Consider the following 12,804-nt stretch of genomic DNA (forward strand, 5'->3'; position numbering starts at 1 on the left):
AGCACCCAAAGCTTCAGAGAGCTTCTGTTCAACCATTTCAAAGCTCCCTGCTTAGGCGGTGATGACACAATCGTCAGCATAGATGAAACTCTCTAGATATGGTGATGACATGGATGGCTAGATGGAGAGGTATGGAGATATGGAAAAATGATATATCATTGGATAGACAGATGAAAAGTATGCACATAATTGATATTTACAGATATGCCAAAAGATGGATATACAGATGATAGATAGACAGATATGCAGATCTTGATAGATATACAATATGCAACTGATAGATAGACAGATAGATAGATAGATAGATAGATAGATAGATAGATAGATAGATAGATAAGTGTGCTAGGATAGGCAGATTTGCGTTGTTGTAGATGGCAATTCCTATTATCTTCAACCTGTTTGGGAGGAAAATTGAGAGGGAAATTGGTGAAAAAATAAGTTTCCATCCCCACTTGCATTGCCCAATGATGCTATTAACAATCCCATTTTGGAGTCCAAGGAGAAGAACTGGGGCCACAGGGGATCGAACTCATTTTCATCCAACTCTTGTCGTTTGAACTTCCAGGGATCATTCCTTCAAGAAAGTGAAACAATTCACACATCATTTTGTTCAATTTCCCATTTCTCTTTTATAGCATCTAAAAAGCCGAGGGAGGTAATTCAGTGTGAAATGATATCTCTTATGCATTTTGTCCAGGGTCATTCTGGATATTGATTGTGCTCAAGAAAGGCAGGTCAACGAGTGGCAGGGAGCAGAGACAAAATGACACATTCTCGCGGCTCAGATGAAGATCGGAGACAGTGAAGCCCATGACGTCTGCTTTGTTCCAGGGTGATAACATCTGCCACGTTTTGGAGTGGATAGACATGATTGTATTTATTGTATCAGAAGTTTTTATTTATTTATCGTGTCATCAGCAACCATTGTATTACAATTCTAACAGAGCAAAACAAACACAGAGATTAAAAAGAAAAAGAAAAAAAAAGAAAGAAAAAAAACCCACACAGATTTTGCAAATTTGGTATTTGGTTAAATGTCCTTTGACCAGTATCTGGCCACTTGGAGTGCCTCTGGGGTTGCCGCAAGAAGGTCCTCCATCGTGCATGTGGCAGGGCTCAGGGTGCATTGCAGCAGGTGGTCAGTGGTTTGTTCTTCTCCGCACTCGCATGCCGAGGATTCCACCCTGTAGCCCCATTTCTTAAGATTGGCTCTGCATCTCGTGGTGCCAGAGCGCAGTCTGTTCAGCGCCTTCCAAGTCGCCCAGTCTTCTGAGTGCCCAGGGGGGAGTCTCTCATCTGGTATCACCCATGAATTGAGGTGCTGGGTTTGGGCCTGCCACTTTTGGACTCTCGCTTGCTGGCGTGTTCCAGCGAGTGTCTCTGTAGATCTAAGAAAACTATGTCTTGATTTAAGTCATTGATGTGCTGGCTGATACCCAAACAGAGGATGAGCTGGAGATGTCTCTGCCTTGATCCTTTCACTATTGGCTGCTACTTCCCGGCGGATGTCAGGTGGTGCAATACCGGCTAAGCAGTGTAATTTCTCCAGTGGTGTGAGTCGCAGACACCCTGTGATAATGCGGCATGTCTCATTAAGAGCCACATCTACTGTTTTAGTGTGGTGAGATGTGTTCCCCACTGGGCATGCATACTCAGCAGCAGAGTAGCATAGCGCAAGGGCAGATGTCTTCACTGTGTCTGGTTGTGATCCCCAGGTTGTGCCAGTCAGCTTTCGTATGATGTTGTTTCTAGCGCCCACTTTTTGTTTGATGTTCAGGCAGTGCTTCTTGTAGGTCAGAGCACGGTCCAAAGTGACTCCCAGGTATTTGGGTGCGCTGCAATGCTCCAGTGGGATTCCTTCCCAGGTAATCCTCAGAGCTTGGGATGCTTGTCTGTTCTTAAGGTGAAAGGCGCATGTCTGTGTTTTAGATGGATTAGGGATCAGTTGGTTTTCCCTGTAATAGGCAGTAAGAGCACCTAGAGCTTCGGAGAGCTTCTGTTCTACCATCTCAAAGCTCCCTGCTTGAGCAGTAATGGTATCAGAAGTATCAGAAGTGAAACGAGGGTACAGTTGTAATGTTTTTTTAAAAAAGAGTTTAAAAACTTGGCATTATACTAAATATCCTTTGACCAGAAGCTGGCCACTTGAACAAGTGTAGACATGTGAGGAACATGCATTATGACATTGCCTCTCAGCCCAACAGCCCCATTCTCCCATTATTTTGCTGCAGACCTCACAGTAGGGGAATCAATGAGTTGTTGTGATGGCGCGAGTGGCGCCACCTATGTATAGAACTGTTGCAAGTTTTAAACTGTCGTATCATGTCATATCATGCTTAATCCTGCCTTTTTACCCTACTTATGTATAGTTGGATTGATTAGTTATTTATAGCTGTCAATCAGTGTTGTTTGCAACATTTGAATTGCTTTCTCAAGCTCAATTGTTTGGCTCCACCTCTTCCTGGAGGAGGGGAGTGCTTCCCTTTTTCATTCTGCTATCAGAGTTTCTATCAGATGGATGTGAGTAAGAGACTTGGCTCCTAAAGACCCTGATTAAATTACCTCTCAGCACCAATTCTAAGGTTTTTTTACCCTTGGGACTCATGCTTTATGTCCAGATCGTCCTGGACAACATTGAGGAGACCCAAGCACCTTCAAACCGGTTCTTTTGGCACCAGAGGAAGGTCTTGTCCCTTCAACATAGGCTATTGGACTGGGGTTGTGTTTATTACGATATTCACAGCCATTGAGGAAAGAGGAAACAGGAAAAGCTTCTCAGCTGCAAATTCCTTGGACTTCAGAGACTGTAAAGTATATTTCCTTTATCCCTGTTGAAACATCAAGCTTATGCATGAGAAAGATCACTCACTGTGAACAATAAATACCATTTCGAGTTATCTGTTGTGTTTTGGTCTTTGGGAGTTCCAGTTTCCTATAGGAGGGCAAGAAGCAATCCCCTGGGGAAAGATGCCACGTCTATGCCTCTCTCATTAAGAGTTATAGTCCCCAGGCGCGACGGCACAGTTGTCCTTTTGGCAACACAAAATATTTGGGAATGGTGGGTGTGAAGTAGGTAAGGGACATTAGCCTTACAAAAGATGTACACCTCCTTGACATGTTGTTATGCATTCCCATACAGGAAGAAAGAGGAAATGCAAGAGACCTGGGATAGGAAAACTGTGCTCCACAGCTTTTATGACTCTTAGTCTCTTGGGATTAAGTACCTTAAAGCAGTGGTTCCCAGCTTGTGGTCCATGAACCACCAGTGGTCCGCAAGAACTAAAATATGATCTGTGGCCTCATCGTTACTACACCATTGCAACGAGAGCGACTGGTCTCACAAAACCCTCTTATAGTGCCCAGGCTTATTAAATATGGTTTTCTTTAGGCGAGCAGATGGCGACTACTGGATGGCATATGTTCTGTATCAGAAACTAGAGCTGATGTGGTCTATCCAATGCAATTTCCTGAATCAGCACCCCAAATAACCAAACCAAATCTAAAGTTGACCAAAAAGGTTACAAATCAGTATTTGATCAACTTGAGATTTGGTTTGGTTATTTGGGGTGCTGATTCAGGAAATTGCATTGGATAGACCACATCAGCTCTAGTTTCTGATACAAAACATATGCCACCCAGTAGTCACCATCTTTTGGTATTAATGTTGTTACCAAAAGTACCTTTTGAACTAATGTTGGAGAGTGGTTCCTGGTCAAACAGTCCCTGGTCGAAAAAAGGTTGGTAACCACCGGATTAAAGGCATCTGATCTTGGAAACTAAGCAGGATCAGTCCCGGTTAGACTGCCAATGAATACCAGGTGCTGTAGGCAAATTTCAAAGGAAGCGGCAAAACTACCTCTGACAGATGTTGCCTAAGAAAACCCTACGAAATTCATAGGATTCAAAGGCACAGTCTCTAGGGCCCTTCTTTTGGCTCCCAAATGTTCTCCAAAGCCCACTATACTGATTTGCCAGGGACAATCTGGATTCACGTATTGATCTATGCACATTTGCATGTTTTCAAACTGTTAGGTTGGCAGAAGCTGGGGCTAACAGTGGGAGCTCCCTGGATTCGAACCCACAACCTTTCGATCAGCAAATTCAGCAGTTCAGCGGTTTAACCCACTTCACCACCGGAGGCTCCACTCATTGTAAGGTACGTACTTTGAAAGTAGTTGTTCTACTCCAGAATAGTTGTTTTTCAAAGCTGCCACAAACTATGTTGAATTGGTTGAGACTCTTATGAGATACTTACTTAAAAAAACTATAGCAAAATGTGCTGCAGGGTGTCCCACAAAAATAAAGTTTTGGCAGTTTAATAAACTTTTTCCATGTTTTCATGATAGAACCAATTAGGAAATGACATTTACAACCCAGGAACAAAACTCGTGTTACATAGTGTTATTTTATTTAAGCCTCAAGGGACATTGAAAGTGGTTGATCCTGACTTAGCATGATAACTCAAGCAGTTATCCTTAATACACATGAATTGTGTTGTTGTAGGTTTTTTCGGACTATATGGCCATGTTCTAGAGGCATTCTCTCCTGACGTTTCGCCTGTATCTATGGCAAGCATACTCAGAGACATCCTCACTACCTCTGAGGATGCTTGCCATAGATGCAGGTGAAATGTCAGGAGAGAATGCCTCTAGAACATAGAATCATGAATCATAGAATCAAAGAGTTGGAAGAGACCTCCTGGGCCATCCAGTCCAACCCCATTCTGCCAAGAAGCAGGAATATTGCATTCAAAGCACCCCTGACAGATGGCCATCAAGCCTCTGTTTAAAAGCTTCCAAAGAAGGAGCCTCCACCACACTCCGGGGCAGAGAGTTCCACTGCTGAACGGCTCTCACAGTCAGGAAGTTCTTCCTCGTGTTCAGATGGAATCTCCTCTCTTGTAGTTTGAAGCCATTGTTCCACGTCCTAGTCTCCAAGGAAGCAGCAAACAAGTTTGCACCCTCCTCCCTGTGGCTTCCTCTCACATATTTATACATGGCTATCAGATCTCCTCTCAGCCTTCTCTTCTTCAGGCTAAACATGCTCAGCTCCTTAAGCCGCTCCTCATAGGGCTTGTTCTCCAGACCCTTGATTATTTTAGTCACCCTCCTCTGGACACATTCCAGCTTGTCAATATCTCTCTTGAATTGTGGTGCCCAGAATTGGACACAATATTCCAGGTGTGGTCTAACCAAAGCAGAATAGAGGGGTAGCATTACTTCCCTAGATGTAGACACTATGCTCCTCTTGATGCAGGCCAAAATCCCATTGGCTTTTTTTGCCACCACATCACATTGTTGGCTCATGTTTAACTTGTTGTCCACGAGGACTCCAAGATCTTTTTCACACGTACTGCTTCCAAGCCAGGCGTCCCCCATTTTGTATCTTTGCATTTCGTTTTTCCTGCCAAAGTAGAGTATCTTGCATTTGTCACTGTTGAACTTCATTTTGTTAGTTTCGGCCCATCTCTCTCATCTGTCCTGCTCCTGTCCTCTGGAGTATTGGCTATCCCTCCCAATTTGCTGTTGTCTGCAAACTGGATGATCATGCCTTCTAGTTTGCAGACGACACCAAATTGGGAGGGATATTTTTCAGGCCATATAGCCCGAAAAAACCTACAACCACCCAGTGATTCCGGCCACGAAACCCTTCGACAACACATGGATTGTGTTTCTCTGCCTTGTTGTCCTTGTCCCTGGGTACATCCCCACTTGCATCATGCGATTTCGCCGGCTGAGCTCCATTCCTCGCCAAAACCCCTCCTGTTTTTCCGTGCCAAATTATATCCAAATACGCACAACACGACTCTCTTCCAGATCAGACTTTTCCATTCCCTCTGCATTCCTGCCGAGGTGGCAAGAAAAAGCCACCACATCGGGGCACTCCCATGCCTATAAATCTCATCGTACTCCATATTTTTGTTCCGCAACACTCTCAAACTTGATTCATTTGCTCTCGCCGAGTCGCCCACACAAAATAATAATAACAAAAAAGAACGAAAGGAAGCCATTACACAGAGAATGAGGAACATGCCACTTTGGCTCACGGTTCGTCCACCCTTGGCTGGAACAAGGGCAATAGATGACTTTTCAAACCAAAACGCCTCCCTCTCTGCCAAGGAAGGAATGCATCCAAAGGCAGCTTTCATCCTTAGGCATCTTCGCTGCACAAAAGAGCAGTGACCAAAACAGGAAGGGATTCAACGTCTTCAGGTTAGAATTCAGGGTGGAAAAAGACGACCATATGCAGCAATCATTTGCCTTTTGCAAATGATCATAAAATCATAGAATCCTAGAGTTGGAAGAGACCTCATGGGCCATCCAGTCCAACCCCATTCTGCCAAGAAGCAGGAATATTGCATTCAAAGCCCCCCCAACAGATGGCCATCCTGCCTCTGTTTAAAGGCTTCCAAAGAAGGAGCCTCCACCACACTCCGGGGCAGAGAGTTCCACTGCTGAACGGCTCTCACAGTCAGGAAGTTCTTCCTCATGTTCAGATGGAATCTCCTCTCTTGTAGTTTGAAGCCATTCAGCCTCTGTTTAAAAGCTTCCAAAGAAGGAGCCTCCACCACACTCCGGGGCAGAGAGTTCCACTGCTGAACAGCTCTCACAGTCAGGAAGTTCTTCCTCATGTTCAGATGGAATCTCCCCTCTTGTAGTTTGAAGCCATCCAGCCTCTGTTTAAAAGCTTCCAAAGAAGGAGCCTCCACCACACTCCAGGGCAGAGAGTTCCACTGCTGAACAGCTCTCACAGCCAGGAAGTTCTTCCTCATGTTCAGATGGAATCTCCTCTCTTGTAGTTTGAAGCCATCCAGCCTCTGTTTAAAAGCTTCCAAAGAAGGAGCCTCCACCACACTCCAGGGCAGAGAGTTCCACTGCTGAACAGCTCTCACAGCCAGGAAGTTCTTCCTCATGTTCAGATGGAATCTCCTTTCTTGTAGTTTGAAGCCATCCAGCCTCTGTTTAAAAGCTTCCAAAGAAGGAGCCTCCACCACACTCCAGGGCAGAGAGTTCCACTGCTGAACAGCTCTCACAGCCAGGAAGTTCTTCCTCATGTTCAGATGGAATCTCCTCTCTTGTAGTTTGAAGCCATCCAGCCTCTGTTTAAAAGCTTCCAAAGAAGGAGCCTCCACCACACTCCAGGGCAGAGAGTTCCATTGCTGAACAGCTCTCACAGCCAGGAAGTTCTTCCTCATGTTCAGATGGAATCTCCTTTCTTGTAGTTTGAAGCCATCCAGCCTCTGTTTAAAAGCTTCCAAAGAAGGAGCTTCCACCACACTTCTTTGCACCATTGTATACGATTAAAAGCAATACTTGTTGGCTTCCCAGAGCTTGTAGATTAGTGGTTCTCAACCTTCCTAATGCCGCGACCTCTTAATACAGTTCCTCATGTTGTGGTGACCCCCAACCATAACACTATTTTCATTGCTACTTCATAGATAATAGATGAATGGATATATAACTAGATATATACGGCGATTACATGGATGGATGGATGGATGGATGGATGGATGGATGGATGGATGGATGGGTAAAAATGACAGATGATAAATGAATGGATTACATATACATGGATGGATGGATGGATGGATGGAAAGGTATGAAGATATGGGTAGATGATAGATTATTGAATAGATAGGCTGATGAAATATATGCAGATGAGCAAGCTTGTTTTCTGCTTCCCTGGAAACTAGGATGTGGAACAATGGCTTCAAACTACAAGAGAGGAGATTCCATCTGAACATGAGGAAGAACTTCCTGACTGTGAGAGCTGTTCAGCAGTGGAACTCTCTGCCCCAGAGTGTGGTGGAGGCTCCTTCTTTGGAGGCTTTGAAACAGAGGCTAGACAGCCATCTGTCAGGGGTGATTTGAATGCAATATTCCTGCTTCTTGGCAAAATGAGGATGGACTGGATGGCCCATGAGGTCTCTTCCAACTCAGTGATTCTATGATTGATATTTGTAGATATGTAAATAGATGGATATACAGATGACAAATATGCAAATCTTGATAGATATGTAATATGCAGATGATACAAAGATAAAAGATCAGTGTTTCTCAACCTTCCTAATGCCCCGACCCCTTGATACAGTTCCTCATGTTGTGGTGACCCCCAATCATAACATTATTTTTGTTGCTAATTCATAACTGTAATTTTGCTACTATTATCAATCGTAATGTAAATATCTGATATGGAGGATGTGTTTTCATTCACTGGACCAAATTTGGCACCCGATGCACCCAACAGGTGGGGCTGAGGAAGGGGATTGATTTTGTCATTTGGGAGTTGTAGTTGCTGGGATGTACAGTTCACCTACAATCCAAGAGCATTCTGAACCCCACCAATGATGGAATTGAACCAAACCTGGCACACAGAACTCCCATTACCAACAAAAAAACACTGGAAATGTTTCTTGGGCATTGACCTTGAGTTTGGAGTTGTAGTTCACCTACATCCAGAGAGCACTGTGGACTCAAACAATGATAGATCTGGACGAAACTTGGTACAAATACTCAATATGCCCAAATGTAAACGCTGGTGGAGTTTGGGGGAAATAGACCTTGACATTTAGGAGTTGTAGTTGCTGTTGTTGCTGGGATTTATAGTTCACCTACAATCAAAGAGCATTCTGAACCACATCAATGATGGAATTGAACGAAACTTGGCACACGGAACTCCCCTGACCAATAGAAAATACTTGAAGTGTTTCATGGGCACTGACCTTGAGTTTTGGAGTTGTAGTTCACCTACATCCAGAGAGAACTGTGGACTCAAACAATGATATATCTGGACCAAACTTGGCACGGATACTCAATATGCCCAAATGTGAATGCTGGTGGAGTTTGCGGAAAATAGACATTGACATTTGGGAATTGTAGTTGCTGGGATGTATAGTTCACTTCCAATCAAAAAGCACTCTGAACCCCACCAATAATAGAATTGGGCCAAACTTCCTACACAGAACTTGCATGACCAAAAAAAAAAAACCTGTGTTTTCTCATGGTCTTTGGAGACTCCTCTGACCTCTCCGGGAGTCCAGATTCCCAGGTTGAAAAACACTGAAGTAATGCAAATGGCAAAAGAGGAAGGGATGCTGTTATCATTGTAGGATGCACCTATGCCATAGAATGAATGCATTTTTGCACCACTTTACTTTGGCTCAATGCTAAGGAATGCTGGGAGTTGTAGTTTGGCGAGGTGTTCTCTTGGTTAATTGCAACATTCACACTTGCCTTCAACAAACAAGAGTTCTTCCTCCCACCCTGGACATTATTCCACAGATATATAAACCTCACTAGTCTAGTTTCCAACAGGCCTCACAACATCTGAGGATGCCTGCCATAGATGTGGATGAAACGTCAGGAGAGAATGCTTCTGGAACATGGCCAGACAGCCCGGAAAACTCACAGCATCCCAGACACCATTCATAGTCAATGTATATAGACCAACAAGTAAAGGTACGTATTTCCACCTTTCCCTTCCTTTGTTTTTTTTTAGCAAACCATTTTGCCTCACTTGGGACATTCCTTCCTTGTTTTCCTGGCTTCTGAACTCAAATGCCTTAAATGGCATTTCTTTTTCTGGATGGAGAAGAGCGAAGTTGGCACTCAGTCCTCATTTTTCCTGGCTGCAGCGACTGGCTCAACCCTCCTCGTAAAAAAGTAAAGAAAAATGACCAGCCGCGCTGGATTTCACTGAAATTCTTCAATTGACTCATTGCAAAGGCATCCAACTGTTCAGGCCAAGTGACAGGCCTGCCTCAAGGAGCTGGTTGGAGGTGTTATGAAAAGTCAAGCAGCATTGTAGTATTAAGGGTGGGAAATACAGGTGGTATTTTCTAAGTTCTTGTGGGTTTTTTCGGGCTATATGGCCATGTTCTAGAGGCATTTCTCCTGACATTTCGCCTGCATCTATGGCAAGGGTATTTTCTAACTCAGGTACCAAAATAATGCACCTAGCCCTGGATATAATTGCTTCTTGAGTCACGTATAGGGTTAGTATAGGGGCCGGGCTTAGCACAGCGGGTTAAACTGCGAAGCTGCAGAAAATCTTGCCGTTCGAAAGGTTGGCAGTTCAAGCACGAGTCGGGGTGAGCTTCTACCGTCAGCTCCAGCTTCTGCTCTCCTAGTAGTTCGAAAACAGCAATGTGAGTAGATAAATAGGTACTGCTTTAAGCAGGGAAAGAATAATAGGCACCCATGTGGACATCTACAGATAACAAACAAGCTTCTTAGCATGGGAGATGGAGCAACAGCACCTCCCGGTGGTAAGAGTCGAGCACAGCCTCCAGATGCTGGAGATGGAAAAAGATAGGAACGCCTTTACCACTGTTTATGTATTGTCTGTCCTAGTTAATTGTATAATGGCATTGAAAGGTTGGCAGTTCAAGCACGAGTCGGGGTGAGCTTCTACTATCAGCCCCAGCTTCTGCTCTCCTAGTAGTTCGAAAACAGCAATGTGAGTAGATAAATAGGTACTGCTTTAAGCAGGGAAGGAATAAAAGGCACCCATGTGGACATGGCAGCAACTCAATCAGGAGGATATCTACGGATAACAAACAAGCTCCTCAGCATGGGAGATGGAGCAACAGCACCTCCCTGTGGCGAGAGTCGAGCACAGCCTCCAGATGCAAGTTACTCCACTTAGGCAGAAAAAAACGAAATGCAAAGATACAGAATGGGGGACAATGCCTGGCTTGAGAGCAGTACGTGTGAAAAAGATCTTGGAGTCCTCGTGGACAACAAGTTAAACATGAGCCAACAATGTGATGCGGCGGCAAAAAAAAGCCAATGGGATTTTGGCCTGCATCAATAGGAGCCTAGTGTCTAGATCCAGGGAAGTCATGCTACCCCTCTATTCTGCCTTGGTTAGACCACTTTACCTGGAATATTGTGTCCAATTCTGGGCACCACAATTGAAGAGAGATATTGACAAGCTGGAATGTGTCCAGGGGAGGGTGACTAAAATGATCAAGGGTCTGGAGAACAAGCCCTATGAGGAGCGGCTTAAGGAACTGGGCATGTATAGCCTGAAGAAGAGAAGGCTGAGAGGAGACATGATAACCATGTATAAATATGTGAGAGGAAGCCACAGGGAGGAGGGAGCAAGCTTGTTTTCTGCTTCCCTGGAGACTAGGACGCGGAGCAATGGCTTCAAACTACAAGAGAGGAGATTCCATCTGAACATGAGGAAGAACTTCCTGACTGTGAGAGCTGTTCAGCAGTGGAACTCTCTGCCCCGGAGTGTGGTGGAGGCTCCTTCTTTGGAAGCTTTTGAACAGAGGCTGGATGGCCATCTGTCAGGGGTGATTTGAATGCAATATTCCTGCTTCTTGGCAGAATGGGGTTGGACTGGATGGCCCAGGAGGTCTCTTCCAACTCTTTGATTCTATGATTCTATGCCGGAGATGGAAAATGATGGGAAAGCCTTTACCTCTGTTTATGTATTGTCTGTCCTAGTTAATTGAATGTTTGCCATATATGTTTTGTAATCCACCTCGGGGAAATAGAATAGAATATAAAGAAAGATTATTATTATTATTATTATTATTATTATTATTATTATTTTAGTGGAGAGACAATAGGTGCGTTGGTGTTAGTGCTGTACTACAACTCTGGAGACACTGCTGTACTATGGAAGCCCATTTGGTGGACACAGGCCTTTTTTCTTTTCTTTTTCTGGCCTAGAGTTCCCACCAACATAGACTAGTGGTAAAGGATTGTGGAAGCAATCGGTCAAATTAGGATTTGAATGAATACAGTTTGGCATAACTTCAGCTACCATGGCCTGTTGGTTGTTTTGCTTGCTTGCTTGCATACTGCAAGTCACTTCTGGTCGCTTCTACAGGGACACTCGCTGGAACACCTCAGCAAGCAAGAGTCCAAAAGTGGCAGGCTCAAGCCGAGAACCTCAACCAATGGCTGATACCAAAGAGTTATGGTTTTATGTCTTGTCGGAAGACTTTCATGGGTGGAATCACTGGGTTGCTGTGAGTTTTCCGGGCTGTCTGGCCATAATCCAGAAGCATCCTCTCCTGATGTTTCTCCCACATCTATGGCAGGCATCCTCAGAGGTTGTGAGGTCTGTTGGAAACTAGGCAAGTGAGGTTTATATATCTGTGGAATAATGTCCAGGGTGGGAGAAAGAACTCTTGTCTGTTGAAGGCAAGTGTGAATGTTGCAATTGGCCAAAGAAACACCTCGCCAAACTACAACTCCCAGCATTCCTTAGCATTGAGCCAAAGTAAAGTGGTGCAAAAATGCATTCATTCTATGGTATAGGTGCATCTTACAACAATAACAGTACCCCTTCCTCTTTTGCCAATTGGGTGGAACTTATGTGAACCTCAATGTCTTGCCGATCTGCAGTCTCCAGAATTCCTCACCATTGTTGCTATTAGCTAGAGCTGCTGGGACTTGCAGTTCAAAGGGCAACAGGGGTCCCACTTCTGGTCTGCAATAAAAAAGAACCATTGCTGAGGTGGGATTATAATCTTGGTAAAGTAAAGGTAAAGGTTTCCCCTTGACTTTAAGTCTAGTTGTATCTGAGTCTGGAGGTTGGTGCTCATCTCCACTTCTGAGCCAAAGAGCCAACGTTGTCCATAGACACCTCCAAGGTCATGTGACCAGCATGACTGCATGGAGCACCATTACCTTCCTGCCAGAGCGGTACCTATTGATCTACTCACATTTGCATGTTTTTTAATTAGTAGCTTGACAGAAGCTGGGGCTAAGAGTGGGAACTCACCCCGCTTCCCAGATTCGAACTACTGACCTTTTGGTCAAAGCTGGGGCTAACAATGGG

This window comes from Anolis sagrei, chromosome Y (genome assembly GCF_037176765.1).
Source record: "Anolis sagrei isolate rAnoSag1 chromosome Y, rAnoSag1.mat, whole genome shotgun sequence".
NCBI lineage: Eukaryota > Metazoa > Chordata > Lepidosauria > Squamata > Dactyloidae > Anolis > Anolis sagrei.